We start from the raw sequence: 16,854 nt of genomic DNA, 5'->3' as shown, positions 1-16,854 counted from the left end.
TTTCTTCCCTGTGTCAGGATCCTGAACTCAATCGTCTCATGGTCACTGCCTCCCAGATTCCCATCCACTTTTGCTTCCCCTAATAATTCTTCCCAGTTTGTGAGCAGCAGGTCAAGAAGAGCTCTGCCCCTAGTTGGTTCCTCCAGCACTTGCATCAGGAAATTGTCCCCTACACTTTCCAAAAACTTCCTGCATTGTCTGTGCACCGCTGTATTGCTCTCCCAGCAGATATCAGGGTGATTGAAGTCTCCCATGAGAACCAGGGCCTGAGATCTAGTAACTTCCATTAGTTGCCAGAAGAAAGCCTCGTCCACCTCATCCCCCTGGTCCGGTGGTCTACAGAAGACTCCCACCACGACATCACCCTTGTTGCTCATGTTTCTAAACTTAATCCAGAGACACTCAGGTTCTTCTGCAGTTTCATATCGGAGCTGTGAGCAGTCATACTGCTCCCTTACATACAGTGCAACTCCCCCACCTTTTCTGCCCTGCCTGTCCTTCCTGAATAGTTTATATCCATCCGTGACAGTACTCCAGTCATGTGAGTTATCCCACCAAGTCTCTGTTATTCCAATCACATCATAATTCCTTGACTGTGCCAGGACTTCCAGTTGTCCCTGCTTGTTTCCAAGGCTTGCATTTGTGTATAGGCACTTGAGATAACTTGCTGTTTGTCCTGCTTTCTTAGTATGAGGCAGGAGCCCTCCCCTTTCACGTTCTCCTGCTCGTGCTTCCTCCTGGTATCCCACGTCCCCACTTACCTCAGGGCTTTGGTCTCCTTCCCCCGGTGAACCTAGTTTAAAGCCCTCCTCACTAGGTTAGCCAGCCTGCTTCCGAAGATGCTCTTCCCTCTCCGTTAGGTGGAGCCCATCTCTGCCTAGCATGCCTCCTTCTTGGAACACCATCCCATGGTCAAAAAATCCAAAGCCTTCTCTCCGACACCACCTGCGTAGCCATTCGTTGACTTCCACGATTCGACGGTCCCTTCCCAGGCCTTTTCCTTCCACAGGAAGGATGGACGAGAACACCACTTGCACCTCAAACTCCTTTATCCTTCTTCCCAGAGACACGTAGTCTGCAGTGATCTGCTCGAGGTCATTCTTAGCAGTATCATTGGTCCCATGTGGAGAAGCAGGAAGGGGTAGCGATCCGAGGGCTTGATGAGTCTCGGCAGTCTCTCCGTCACATCGTGAATCCTAGCTCCTGGCAAGCAGCAGACTTCTCAGTTTTCCCAGTTGGGTCGGCAGATAGATGACTCAGTCCCCCTGAGGAGAGAATCCCCGACCACCACTACCCGCCTCCTCCTCGTCGGAGCAGTGGTCGTGGAAACCCCATCCCTAGGACACTGCATCTCGTGCCTTCCAATCGGTGGAGTCTCCTTCTGTTCCCTTCCCTCAGATGTATCATCTAGTCCACTCTCCGCATTAGTACCTGTGGTGAGAACATGAAAACGGTTGCTTACCTGTATCTGTGCTGCTGGTACATGGACGCTCCCCTTTCTTCTTCTGGAGGTCACATACTGCCAAATTTCTTCACCGTCCTCCTGTCCCTTCTGCGCAACCTGCTCTGAATCTTGAGAACGTTGTGCCCATAGAAGCATATCCTGACATCTGTCCAGGAAATCTTCAGTTTCTCTTATGCAACGCAGGGTCGATACTTGTTTCTCCAGACCTTGAACCTTCTCTTCCAATATGGAGACCAGCTTGCACTTTGTACAGACAAAGTCGCTTCTGTCCTGTGGAAGAAAGAGAAACATGGCACATCCAGTGCAAGTCACAACAGCTGAATGCTCCCCATCCATATTACCTTCCTTCTAAGAGCTTCCTCAGGAGTTGTAGTAACTACTCAGAGAAGCCGGCAAGGTGTAAGCCTCAGTGGGCTCTCCCCGAGTGAACACCCAGGCAAACTCCCTCTGTTCGCCTCTCTGCTGTTCACCACTCAGCTGTTTTGCAGCTGACTGGCTTTTTATAACAGTCAGGCCCACTCAAGGCTCACCAACACAACCTCCCTAATGCAGCCCTTAGCGTACTTCCTCTCAGACAGATCCCAGGCAAACTCCCTCTGTTAGCCTCTCTGCTGTTCGCCGCTCAGCTGGTTCGCAGCCGACTGGCTTTTTATAACAGTCAGGCCCACTCAAGGCTCACCTGGAACAAAGCACTCCCAATTCACACTTTTCAAACAAACAACCAATCAAGCACACAGTCAAACTGTCAAACTGTCCCCACAACAGACACTCAGATACTCACCAACAGGTAGGGTCCCTTGCGTCTGCTGCTTCAGCCCAAGCTTCCTCAGAACAGTCACTAAGCCACTGCTGCCTCTGTGCCAGCCTTTGCGTCCAAAGCCACCTCAGCTTTACTCTGTCCTCTGTTTTGTAACTGCCTCATCTCAGCTCTTTAGAGAGGGATTGATGGAATATAGGACACTTGACAGAGTCCTTCCCAGCAGAGCGGTACTCCCAGAAAAAGGTCAGAGCCCTTTTCTTCTTTCTCTGTTTCTTTAGCCATGTCCAGGCTCCCTTACCCAACCGAATCTGATTGTGGTCAGTCAGGGTGACCCTTTCCCCCAGGCATAGTTGTTGTAGATCTCATCTCCCTTTCCCACTAGGGACAGTAACATCTTATTGCTCCCAAACTGAAAACTTAACTGTATTTTATCCAAAATGCCCCAAACTGTCCCACAACTGCAATGCAAATGAAGCCTGGCCCATTCAGTCATTCCCTCTTGCTCACTAACAGATGCTGGCGGAGAGCTCCCTCCCCAGCAGAACCCCTGCCCATCTGGAACTCTCAAGCAGCTCTGGGTCACTCTTTGCCTGTTCACCAACAGGAGTCACTAGTGAGCTTCCTTTTCTCTAGGGCTTCAGGCCACAGCGGTTACTTACAGCTACACAGCAGCTCAGGGTGAATTTCAAAAAGGACTCATTTCAAAATGTTCTTTTTGCCAAAGTTATCAAGTTGACCAAACAAACTGTATAAACAAACTGTATAAAATACTATGGGAAATTCAGCTGGCCTATGAAGAGCGAAGACCAGATTTTCATCAGTTGTCAGTACCCATCTGTGATGCGTTCCCCGGGGTGCAACCTGGAATTGGGGTACTGCTGAGCCCTCTGTCCCTCCAACCTGGGCTTCTTCTCACACCATGATGCTGTTGCTTAGCCACAAACCTCTTTCAGGTACTGCACTTACACAGACATCCACAGGCAGGGACACAGCTGCTTGAGTTACATGAATGCTTCTCCTAGCCACTCATAAACTAACAATAGAGAGGTTCCAGCCAATTCCCCAAGCTCTCTAGGGTCACAGGGCTGTACTGTCCTGCCCTGATCAGAAGTGTGACCAGTATATGTTTATAATCCAGTCCGCCCCTCACTCAATAAGGAGAGGACATGCACCAGTTTTTTGTTCCTAAGCAGATTTCCTAAGCACTTCAACCAAATGCACTGTTTTAGGTAAAACATGAAACAGGGTTATTAACTACAGAAAGATAGATTTTAAGTGATAGGCAAAAAGGATAGGGATGGTTACCAAAGAAAATAAAAATAAGCACACAATCTAAGTTCTATAAACAGGATTTAAATCAAGCAATGTCTCACCCTGATAGATAGTACAAACAGGTCACAGATCTTCAGTACACAGGCTGAGACTCTCCTTCAGCCTGGGAGAACCTTCCCAGTTCAGTCCTCCAGACTTATTTCCAGGTGTTGAGCTGTAGGGGGAGTAAGTCCAAGTGATGATGTCACTTCCCCTCTTTTATAGCTTCTTCCAGCTTGCTGGAAAGAGCCTTTGCTATGACGTGAGTCAAGCAGTCTCCATTGTCTATGTATTATCTCTGAGAAGTCTCCACTTTTATACAGTTCCTAGGATAGTCCTTGTGAGTGTGGACTTCCTTTATTGGGCCCTCAACAGCATCTAGCTGCTCTATTGTTGTACCTGAAAGGCTGGTTGTGGGTGTTCCCAACCTCACACCATATTTCAGTAACACACACAAGATATTAACGTTCAACAGATCAAGACTTTAAAATGATACCTCACAAGGTATACTTTATATAAAACATGTCATAATTATATGACAGTGGTGAATATAGGGGTGCCAGGGTGCTGCTTTGAGGCATAGTGTCCCACACCATTAATTTGGCATTTTCAAATCTGGCCACTTCATTTAAGTGCCTAAATACAAATCAAGTTCTTTGAAAATCTGGCCTATAGTGTGAGGAGAATAAATTCACTCATTAGAGTGTGAAGAACAGGGATTTTAGTCTGCTTCAAGTCCAACCTTCACCACAGTCTTAACTATGGAGCTCTTAGGGCAACTCCATCATTTCAGAAAGTCCAAGTATGAAATCCTAGCTCAACCGAAGTCAATGGTAAGACTTAATTGACTACAATGGAACCAGGATTTCACCCCCAATATTTAAAGTGAACTGCTGGTTTGAGGGAGGAGAAATACCCTTGGTTATAGCAACTGGTGTTGCAGCTGGAATGACTGCTGTTCTTGCCATTGTTAGTGTAGACATTGCAACGAGCACCATTTGTCTCTTGGCCTTTTGCTCTATGAGGCAGGAAAGACTGGTTAGAACAATTTGTTTCATTAACATACTTTGACCGAGGAGTCAAATTAAGCATCCAGCAGCAAAAATATCTGTTTTGTTGTAGTGTGAGAAAATGAATGTACAAAGTTTCTACAAGTGAAACAAAGCATGGAAAAAACTCTCTGAGTTTTCTTATCTTAGTTTCAGTATCTCAGATTTAACTGAATAGGCAGAGGCTTCTTCGGAAAAGCTCTTAAACTAAAATTTATGTATATTCCTTGATGAGTTTCTCTAGAAGTAGGGCGCACAGAAGGAAGAAAAGCCTACTGGAAATTCCAAGGTGAACTTCATGCAGTTTCCTTCCCTTCATGGGTGCCGCAGTATGTGACTCAGCCTCTAAACAACCAATCAGATTAGCGAATTCCCCCACATGTAGCTTTTCCTTTTACTCTTTTCCTTCCTCTTTTCTCCTGATAGCTATCCCCTCCTCTGACACCATCAGATACAAACACATTTTACTCCTTTATGGCTCACCCCTTCCATTTCCTATCCTCCCTCCCCTTATGAAATGTAGGGATAAAAACCAATTTTGTACTGATACAAGAGCAAACTGTGGCCCAGCTTTACATCCCTCTTTCCTGAACCTCTACCGTGCAGCTTCTCTAGATCACCAGTCCAGAATCAGGGGAACAACAGGCTGTGTGAATAAGCAGGTGAGAGTAGCGTGGGGAAGAGAGGCAGGAGAGGGTGAAGCCTTGACTCCTCTACATTCTACAATGTGTTAGCCAGTGGAGTCAGCACAGGTGAGGAAAGTAATCAGCTTCTAGTAAGGGGCTGTAGAGCAAGGCAGAGCAAGAGGGAGTAGGGGAAGATCTCTTTCTCTGGACTACTCCTGGGGTAGTACAGCTATGCTTCGTTCTTTACACAGGGCTGCCTGTAAAGCCACAATTGAGCCCTAAATAAAGTTCTGCAGAGATTACTCTAAACCCCAATAGAAAGGAACAGAAAATCCTATCTTTTCCATGACCGTTTGTACACATCGTATAGAAATATCCCTCTATAGATTCCAGCAGTATCCAAGCAGTTAGAGGGGAACAGCTCAGCTGATCACAAACCACTAGAAAGAATCTTCAACTAACTTGTTTGCATCTAGGTTATCAGCTCAGGTAGAACTATGGTCTCTTGGCTGCAGCTATACCAAGTGACACAGAATTCGAAGGGCAACCCAGCTAACTATCTGTCATGACATCCCAGATAGAAATTAATCTAGTCTCCACCAAAGAGCAGATTACAGAGGATTTTGTCCTGTACATTGTTGTAACAAGTTGTTCCAGAAGCTAGGAACCTGTAAGCTGTTAAGAAAGCAACCTTCATAAACACAGCCAGGAAAGCAGTAATACAGGCTCTGCGTCCAGGAAAATGGTACTGAAAGATCTTCAGTGAATGAGCTGTTTCCTCTTAACTAAGAATGGACTGAGACTGAACTGTCCACGGAAACAGATGAGACATATATATTCTTCAGGTTCAAAGTTGGTGATTCCATGCCTGGGTCTCTAAAAGAATGAGATATGAATACTAAATAATTAAATGACAGCATTAATTGTTCTGTTGCATTCACCTTCCACAATGACAGAACTCACTACTCTGTCTGCCGTCTTTTTATAAGAAACAAAAGAGGACCATAACTTTAGAGTTGGGCTGAATCTTGAAATCCTTGCTTCATTTTTATGCAGATATTACTCAGGAAAAACTCTCATTAAAGTCACTAGCTGAGAAGTTGGGAATTCTGGGTGAGTGAAATCTGTGAAAAACTGAACTTCAGTGAGGACTCCAGGATTTGAAGTAAAATAATAATAAATAAAAATAATGTTTAACTAACACAGCTATGCCTTATGTTTTACAGTTTCCCCAGGTGTGGGGAAAAATGTATAGTCTCAAAATCAATTTGATTTCTCTCATTGTCTACAAGATAAATCAAGATTTTAATAACAGGGCTTCGGTCAATGAATATCTTCTTTGTAAAGTGGCAAGCCTTGAACCACCTTCAAATATCTATTTAACCCCCATGACTTCTAATCTGTGAGAGTCTCTTCCTTCTAATATGTATTACAGATTCCAGCACCCCCTTTAGGCCTGATCAGTTTTGTTTTATGTATCCTGAAATAACCACCTGAGAACTCAGATAAGAAGTGCTGCTTTTAAATACCCATTGGCAGAACTCTTTATCACAATTCAGGGCAGGGGATGACTCAGAGGAGATAGGGATCAGAACCCCCATGGGACGAGATAGTTGTGGAGTGGAAGAAAGAGAGGTTACTGCTGCTATATCTTGTTCTATCACTTGTTCTTTCCCTCTGATAGTGGAAACACTGGCTGCCAGTTTCACATTATGCATTTTCTCCTCTTAGTTTTTAGGATGTGGGGGAAGGTGCAATGAAGATGGATTAAATTAGTGCTGGTACAACATTTCTTCTCCCTGATTGCAGCTGATTTTTCACATCGTTTGGTTTCCTTTCATCTCCCACGTAGTCTGTCATACTTTCCCATGACTGTTTCCGACTCATGTTCTCTGCCACACAATCACAAAACAAAAATTATTATGAAGCTGCTTTGCCATAATTATATGGCTTGGTGATTTATTACCCAGTCCAGTTTAAACAGATCAGCCTCTATTCTGGGCTGCAAACTTTCTAACCCCTTTACACTGTTCCTTGCAAAAAGTGAATAAAGTTCAGTCTCTCTTACAAGCCCTCCAGTGTGTCACTTGGTTCTTACATGGGGTAAGAAGGAAGCTACATCTTTCACGAAAACAGATCAAGTGAAGCTATCTGAATTTCTTATTCTGGAAGAGAATAGGGCAGAGAATTGGAAGCTTTAAAACAGTATCAGAGTACTAGCACCTGATACGAAACAATCCTGCTTCAGCGAACAGAGCAACTGGATGACTCAGTAGGTTATCTTAATCGCCATCATCAATGATTATATGATTAAAAGGCCATCATAAATACACTTATACAATTACTCCTTTGTCTCTCATAGGTTAATTGCTAAGAGGACCTTGTGGTTAAAATAACATTGTCAGGTATATTTAATATGTTGATTGTGCATTTTTATCTAGAGATAGGACTAAATTGCGACACTTTGATCTGGATTTCAAATATCCCAAAGATGTATAGTGTTTACATTTAAGGTTTTGGCTCAGCCAGTTTTAGACAAAGGGGAAAGAAGCAGAATTTGTATCCAGACCTGAGTCTGGATTCAAAGTCCTTCCTAAGGTCTAGAGTGTTCAGTTCTGGGATTTTGATTCAGTTGTATCCCTTAGTTTATGAAAGCTCTTATGTTCTGCTCCCCAGAAACAAAATCCTCATTATGTCGTGATTAGTAAAAATGACACCTGGCAAAAGAGAATTTTAATAATGTGATTCAGTAAAAAGTGAAACATGTCTTGCCCAGTAGAACTTTGACAAGAATTATTTTAGGTTTTTTATTAAGATTCCCTGACACTTCCCAGCATTAGAGCCTATATTCAGTTGTTCATAACCCTGGAAAACTTCAACTATTTGGGGTGAACTTTTTCAATAGTGGGTGTCTGCCTCAGGTTCCATTATTTTGGGAAAATTCAGCCAAAATGGTTCAGCCATTTCTAAGAATGAGGCTAGGAAAGCATACTTTGCTTTCCCCATAATAAAAAATGCTGGTGACTTTTCTTGAGATGCTCTAGTATCCACCCCCACTTTGTAGTAAGGACTTGAAATTTGGCATGGGTTGGAGGTAGCCTTTGTGTCAGGGATGTGCCTTTTGCCATCATTGTGAAAATCTGCCCAAATCTGGCTAAGTTATAAACCTTTAACAAAATCAAGTTTGCATATGCTCAGTAAAGACTTCTTCAATTTTAGCAGCTCAAATCTCTGACGATTTCATCATCCTGACCATGCTCATGTCTCTTACAGCTTGTATCACTGATCAGCCTGCACATGCATTATCCCCACAGGGTGACTGAGCCATCTTCATCCCCTCCCCGCTCCTAGTTCTGACCAGACTGTGCATATGCTGTCCCTAGAGAGTGACACTGAGCATTCTCAAACTAGGGTGACCAGATAGCAAGTGTGAAAAATTGGGACAGGGGTGAAGGGTAATAGGAGCCTATATAAGAAAAAGACCCAAAAATCGGGACATCTGGTCACCTTAGCATTATGGGCTCAGAAGGACTTTCCTTGTAATTGCTTATCCCCAATGCTTCTGGCAGGGATGGGGCTGAGCATGGAACTGAGAGCAGGAAGCCTGTCCCTGTGATCGCAATTGGATTGGATGAGATTGGATGAGGAGCCCAGAAAGGGAGACTGGGAGCCAAAGGGTGGGACAGGGAAGAGATAGGTCAGATAAGCAGCCAAGGGAATTGGGGCAGCCTGTGCAAGGAGACTGGGGCTAGGTGACAGAAACCTAAGGAGTAGAGACAGGTTTCAGAGTAACAGCCATGTTAGTCTGTATTCGCAAAAAGAAAAGGAGTACTTGTGGCACCTTAGAGACTAACCAATTTATCTGAGCATAAGCTTTCGTAAGCTACAGCTCACTTCATCGGATGCATACTGTGGAAAGGACAGAAGATCTTTTTATACACACAAACCATGAAAAAATGGGTGTTTACCACTACAAAAGATATTCTCTCCCCCCACCCCACTCTCCTGCTGGTAATAGCTTATCTAAAGTGATCACTCTCCTTACAATGTGTATGATAATCAAGTTGGGCCATTTCCAGCACAAATCCAGGTTTTCTCCCCACCTCCTCCACTCCCCCCACACAAACCCACTCTCCTGTTGGTAATAGCTTATCTAAAGTGATCACTCTCCTTACAATGTATTTTACCAACAGGAGAGTGGGTTTGTGGGGGGAGGAGGGGAGAAAACCTGGATTTGTGCTGGAAATGGCCCAACTTGATTATCATACACATTGTTAAGGAGAGTGATCACTTTAGATAAGCTATTACCAGCAGGAGAGTGGGGTGGGGGGGAGAAAATCTTTTGTAGTGGTAAACACCCATTTTTTCATGGTTTGTGTGTATAAAAAGATCTTCTGTGCTTTCCACAGTATGCATCCGATGAAGTGAGCTGTAGCTCACGAAAGCTTATGCTCAAATAAATTGGTTAGTCTCTAAGGTGCCACAAGTACTCCTTTTCTTTTCCCTAAGGACTAGAGAGTGTGGCTGGGTAGGCACAGATGGGACAAGGAGAACGGGAATGGCACAAGGAGCCAGGGGTGGAGAAGAGTTAGAACTAGGGACAGGGATAGCGTTGGCAGAGATAGGGTAGAAGGGGGTCAAGCTTGGGGAAACAGGGAGAAGAATATGTGCCCACTAGAGCGCACTCCCCTCCAAAGCCTGGAATGCAGCCCATGATTCTTGAGTCTCATCAGTGCTCTGCTCTCAGCAAATGTTGGTGAAACCCACAAGCAAAGTGTGTTTCTCATACTCCTCTAATGATGGTCCATGTAAAGGATGACAACCTGTTACTGCTATCATTCTGCCATAAGCTCAGGTGTCAAAAGCCTGTGTGGTAGATCTGAAGTTAGGAATGTCCGAACTGAGGTCTCTTTGTGCGTATGCATTCTGATACAGTCTATAATTATATGGTCACATACTATGTTTTCCATAGAACCCTATCTCATTTAGTACACTGCTCTGGGGATGGGCAGGGTAACGCAATAAGGGAGACTTGTCTGTAGGACCCTATCTTCATTTGTTATAGAAAAGAGTGAATACAGCTATGCAAATAACTGGGTTTTTTTGGCTCATTCCAGTTCATTAAAAAAAAAAATTGTTTCAGGGCACCCAATCCTGAATTTGTAAAAGATTTTCAGTGAACTGAAAAGTCAGACTTTGTTTCTTTGTTTTGGGTTTAACAAAATGTTTTCTTTCATTTTGTTTCCAGGCATTTTAAACTTCTCTTTTTATTAAATCAACTGAAATTTCAGGCTAGATTAACAAAACTGATACCCAATAGCCCATTTGTTAGGGCATTCACTGGGATATGGGAGACCTGCTGCAGAATCGGGATTGCAGTGAGTGGGCTATTGGATACAAAGGAGCACCATTGCCTGTGTTTTCTGAATCTAGCCTCACATTTCCCCTCATTTATTTTGACAAAACAATTAAGCAACACTTATTAATTTGCAAAATATTTCGGTCAACCCAAGTCTGCATTTTTGGGTGGAAAAAAGTTATGGCTAGAGACAAGGGATTGCGGGAAGAGAAAGAATGTGCTTATAGTTAAGACAGTGAAGTGCTTCCCTGGAGAACTGGATTCTATTCCTGTCTCTGCCACAGAGTTCCTGCATGATGCTGGGCAATGGGGTAGGCAACCCTCCAGGATTGTCCTGGAGTCTCCAGGAACTAAAGATTAATCTTTAATACAAGATTATGTCATGTGATGAAAACTTCAGGAATACATCCAACCACAATTGGCAACCCTACTGGGCAAGTCACTTAAACCAAAGACTTTACAGTTGACCACTATGTGTATTTCATTTTCTGCGTACCCAGTTTGAGATAGCTGGCATCTGATTTGCGGAAGAGATGAGCACTCGCAGCAGTAACTGAAATCTATGGGAGCTGGGCTTGAACATATAAAATGAGATATAATGACAGGTTTCAGAGTAGCAGCTGTGTTAGTCTATATTCACAAAAAGAAAAGGAGGACTTGTGGCACCTTAGAGACTAACCAATTTATTTGAGCATAAGCTTTCGTGAGCTACAGCTCATCGGATGCATCCACCGAATGAGCTTATGCTCAAATTAATTGGTTAGTCTCTAAGGTGCCACAAGTACTCCTTTTCTTTTTGTGATATAATGCTAAGTACTCTTGAAAATAAGGTCCTAGAATCTCAGATTGGAAACCTAGAATTAGTGGATACTGTTGACCTTAATCTCTGTGTGCCTCAGTTCACCACCTGTAAAATAGGGATTATACACCCCACTGCCCTCCCCTCAGAGGGGCATTGTGAAAATAAATTTATTAATGTTTTGAAGCACTCAGATATTGATGGGTGCCATAGAAAAGCCCATGAGAAAATGAATTATTCTGTATTCAGAGCAGGGTTTGAAACATGTGCAGGAAATAAGGCCTGGAGCCACACCTTGAATATTTTGTGTAAGCAAAATATTGAATAGCTGCTGATTAAGTGAACACCGCCCGTCCTGTGAATGAGATAGGAGTCCTGTAGTTGGAAAAAATAGTATATGATCATGTAAAGACTGTATCATAACGCATACGTCCAAGGGGGCTGAATTAAGGTTTCACAAGAACCTTAATTCGGGCATTTCCTAATTTTTGAGTGCTTGACTTTGCAACCTTAATAATGCTCTTGTAGTTTAGTTTTTGTGTGTAATATAGTTTCACTTGCTCTGCCCTGGGATAGTCATTAAATCCAGTGCAAACTGAGTGGGAAGTGGGCAGTTCGGAATGGCAGCATTTCACAGTCACTTTGCACTGGTGCCAATGACTGCACAGGGTGCAGGGACGATGGAGGCTCAGGCCATTGTATTTCATTTACATTGCTGCAGTCTCTTAGGGCAGGCCTGCACTTACAAGGCTGCGGTGGCATGCTGCACTGGGGCAACCGTGCTGCTGTAGCACTTCAGTGACGACACAACTACCCCGCGGGAGAGCTTCTTCTATCGCTGTAGTTAATCCACTACACAAGAGATGGTAGTTATGTCAACATGAGAGACAAGAGGTTAGGTCGGTAGAATTGTGTTGCTTAGGGGTGTAGATTTTTCACCCCCCCCCGAGTGACGTAGTTACACCGATGTCAGTCTGTAGTGTAGACCTGGGCTTTCCTAGACTTTCAGCTGTTGCTTGCTGTGGATCCTCCTTGCTGACATGGAAGTAAACTAAGTCAGAACACTAGGGTGATGAGAAATGCTCAACTACGAATGAAAGATCAAGTCAGAAAGTTCTGTAGTGTCATGCAGATTATAGTGATATGATGCAAGTGACTGCGAGGCAACAGGAAACTTCCAGTGATAAATGTATATGCTGTAATCACATGCAGCATCTACAACAGACTAAAATGATGCTTGATGGCAAGCTAAAAGTTAAATAGATAACATTCTTGCACACACATCAAAAATTAAAAATCGTTTGCTCAAGAATAAACCCTGCATAAGGAAAATCTGCAGGGATTTCTGAAGAACATAAAAATATAGAAATGTACATAAGAACATAAGAACGGCCATACTGGGTCAGACCAATGGTCTATCTAACCCAGTGGTGGGCAACCTGCGGCCCGTGGGCCACACATGGCTCATCAGGGTAATCCACTGTGGGGGGGGTTGCGAGGTATTTTTTTATATTGACCGTAAGCAGGCAAAGACACCTGCAGCTCCCAGTGCCCGCAGTTCGCCATTCCCAGCCAATGGGAGCTGCGGGAAGCAGCGCGGGCTGCAGGGATGTGCTGCCCGCTGCTTCCCACAGCTCCCATTGGCTGGAAACGAGGAACCGCGGCCACTGGGAGCTGCAGGAAGCAGCGCGGGCTGCAGGGATGTGCTGGCCGCTGCTTCCCGCAGCTCCCATTGGCTGGAAATGGTGAACCACGGCCACTGGGAGCTGTGGGAAGCAGTGCGGGCTGCAGGGATGTGCTGGCCACCGCTTCCCGCAGCTCCCATTGGCTGAAACTGATGAACTGTGCTGTGGGCAGCCGCACAAATGTAAAAAAAACGTCTAGCAGCCCACCAGTGGATTACCCTGATGGACCGCATATGGCCCACAGGCCGCAGGTTGCCCACCGCTGATCTAACCCAGTATCTTGTCTTCCAACAATGGTGAATGCCAGATGCTTCAGAGGGAATGAACCGAACAGAGCAATTATTGAGAGATCCATTCCCTGCCATCCAGTCCCAGCTTCTGGCAGTCAGAGGTTACTTACCTAATTGTTTTTTGAACCTAGTTATACTTTTGTCCTTCACAACATCTCCTGGCAATGAGTTCCACAGGTTGACTGTATGTTGTGTGAAAAAGTGCTTCCTTTGTTTGTTTTAAACCTGCTGCCTATTAATTCCATTGGGTGACCCTAGCTCTTGTGTTATGTGAAGGACTAAATAACACTTCCTTATTCACTTTCTCTACGCCGTTCTTGATTTTATAGACCTCTATCATATATCCCCTCCCCTTCGTTGTCTCTTTTCCAAGCTGAACAGTCCCATTCTTTTCAATCTCCGCTCATATGGAAGCTGTTCCATGCCCCTAATAATTTTTGTTGCCCATTTTCCATGTCCAATATATCTTTTAGGAGATGGAGTGACCAGAGCTGCATTCAAAGTGTGGGCTGGAAGGGACCTTGAGAGTACATCTAGTCCACTCCCCTTTGCCGAGGCAGGACCATGACTGGTGTTTGTCTAACCTGTTCTTAAAAACCTCAAAGGACGGGGATTCCACAGCCTCTCTAGGTAACCAATTTCAGTGCTTAGCCACCCTTATAATTAGAACGTTTTGCCTAATCCCCCAACCTAACTCTCTTTGTAAAAGAGCAATTTCTTTTCTTCTCAAAAGTGATTACCTCTTGTCCTACCTTCAGTGGACATGGAGAACAATAGATCACTGTCCTCTGTATAACAACCTTTTACATATTTGAGGACTGTTATCATGTGCCCCCTCAACCTTCTCTTCTTTAGACTAAACATACCCAGCTATTTCAACCTTTCCTCATGGGTCAGGTTTTCTAAATCTCTTACCATTGTTGTTTCTTTTTGTTGGATTCTCTCCAATTTTGTCCACATCTGTTTTAAAGTGTGTGCCTAGAATTGGACACAATACCCCAGCTGTGGCCTCATCACTACTGAGCAGAGCAGAACAAATACCTCCTGTGACTTACATATGACACTCCTATTAATACACACCAGAATGGCATTTGCCCCTTTTAAAATGGCATCACAAGGTTGATGAGCAGATGTAACTCTGAGCCCTTCCACCCACAGCTTGAATCTGAATGTTGCCATTCTGCCCGGGGAAAGGAAGATCCATATTTCCCACGCACAATATTCGTTTTCAGTCATGGATTACTCCCATGGCTGGGCTGCAATGCAGAATTTACAGGGTCAAATTCTATGGCCTGTGCTATAGAGGAGAACAGACTAGCTGGCCCTAAGGGTCCCTTCTGAACTTAAAATCTGTGAAGGTGTACTAACTCATATTGTTTTCTCATTGTACTCTGCCCGGGCTGACTAACACTAACCATATTCCTTAGTTCCTCTCTGTCTCAGAGCACAGAAAATATTGTCACAACAAGTCTTATTCACTAGATAGTCACCAGTGATATATCTCCCTCTTTCTTGCCTTCATCCATTGCATCTCACCCATGCTTGGATGGACACAGTCTTTACACACCTCTCAACCAAATGAGAATGCAAAGCTAGCACTGGTAGGGGCACTCTCTACACCAAAGGTGGTGGGGAATCACTGGGTGTTGGTGAGATGCAGACCATGTATCTGCACCAGGTACAATACACTTTCTTAAGTGATGTTTGGAAGCTTCAGTTTTGGGAGCTTCTGCAGTCATTGTGTCTATGCTGCCTAGAGCTCCCACTCAGCCTGCAAAGAGGGGTTGTGCCCTACAGGCCATGTCATTCACAGAATAGTACAAACTGAAGGCCAGACTAGTGCAAATTGGCTCCATTGAGCTAAACTGATTTACAGCAGCTGAGCATCAGACCTTACTATTCTCTACTAATTCTCTACTATTCTCTCTACTTCCTCTACTTTGTACAGCACAGAGCGCACTGAGAGTGCTGGGTTGGTAATAAAAATACAGTGACCTGCCCTGCAGACAGGAACGAACAGTGTGAACGTTCCATTTACATATCCATCAGCTGTTCCGTGGAATGTGTAGCAATGCAAAAAAGCAAACAAAGAAGAAGAAGAAGTTATACACAGGCTATTGTTTATTTAGGTCCCTATAAGAAGGAACAAGTAAATTGTCTGAGGCAATTTACTTTGCTGAGATATCTGATGATCAAAGGCCCTTTTCAAATTGAAGATGAGGTAGGGGAATAAAAAGGAGAGGAAGGAAGTTGGTGAGAGCAGCTGCAGATGCTGCAGGAGGAGGTAGGTGAGCAATTCTAAAAGCAACTAATCCTGGGTGGAGGATACAATTGCTGGCACAGGGCCAGGAGTTCTTATTGGACTGGAGCCAAAGCTCATTGAACTCAAAGGGAATCTTTCCATTGACTTAATGAACCCCGGATCAGGCCCTAGGAGAGAAGGCACTGTCCTTACTCTCTGGGTGATTCTTTAGCAGCTGTCACCTGGCAGCTTACAGCCTTGCTCAGTTCAGCCTCCTTCAGCATCCATGCCTATAAATGATTAACTTGTTCTTGATCTTTGCTCCCTTTAGGCCTGAGGGAGGCTGTGCTGGAGCCAGGTTTTTTGGACCCTCCTCTCCATCCTGACATAGGGATAGGCATTTGGGATGTCAGGCTGGAGAGCAGGGTCCAAACGAGGGTGACCAGACAGCAAGTGTGAAAAATCGGGATGAGGTGGGGAGTAATAGGAGCCTATATAAGAAAAAGGCCCCAAAATCACGACTGTCCCTATAAAATCGGGACATCTGGTCACCCTAGTCCAAACTAACTGGGCTGTGGCACTGTCTCAGGGGCAAACGGAGCAAAGACCAAGAGGGTGAGAGTGAGTTAATCATTTATACATCCCCAAACAAAGCACCTAAACCTGAGCTACTCCTTGGTTCATGGGTGGCTGCACTGCAGAACAGATCTCAGGGCTCACGGCATCTTAGTTCATGGACTGAAGATCATTTATCTGTGGAAAATATATAAAAACAGGTAATTACCAAGCTCCCTGAAATGGTGGTTAACTCTTTCCTTGCTGGCTCCTGAAGCATCTCTGTGGAGTCAGTTTGTTTTACGCAGTCAGATTGTCACCTAGGCATGCTCAAGGAGATCCCTTCCTTAGGGTTTGTCTGAGAACCCGCTGAAATCAGTGGGAGTCTCTCTGTTGACTTTGAGGGGCTTTGGTTACAGTCCCCAATGTCTCAACATGAGGATTGGTTTCTGAAGTCAATGGCCGTCCCTGAATGAAGAAAAGGGGAATGCAGTAGTTTTGACTTAAAATATATCCTTTCCAAAGTATTTCTTTAGTAATTATGGGCTAGTGAGGGGAGTGCTAAAGAACCTTTTCCTTGTGTCTTCCTTTGCCCCACCCCCGCCCCCAGGCCTGGAATAACAGCAGCACCAGCCTGCTTTCCTACAGCTGCAGTCCAACTGAGATTTAGCCAGTAGAAAGTGTGGCAAGAAAAAAAAAATCATCTTATGGCC

This window comes from Lepidochelys kempii, chromosome 1 (assembly GCF_965140265.1).
Source record: "Lepidochelys kempii isolate rLepKem1 chromosome 1, rLepKem1.hap2, whole genome shotgun sequence".
NCBI lineage: Eukaryota > Metazoa > Chordata > Testudines > Cheloniidae > Lepidochelys > Lepidochelys kempii.
This window is presented reverse-complemented; position numbering follows the sequence as displayed.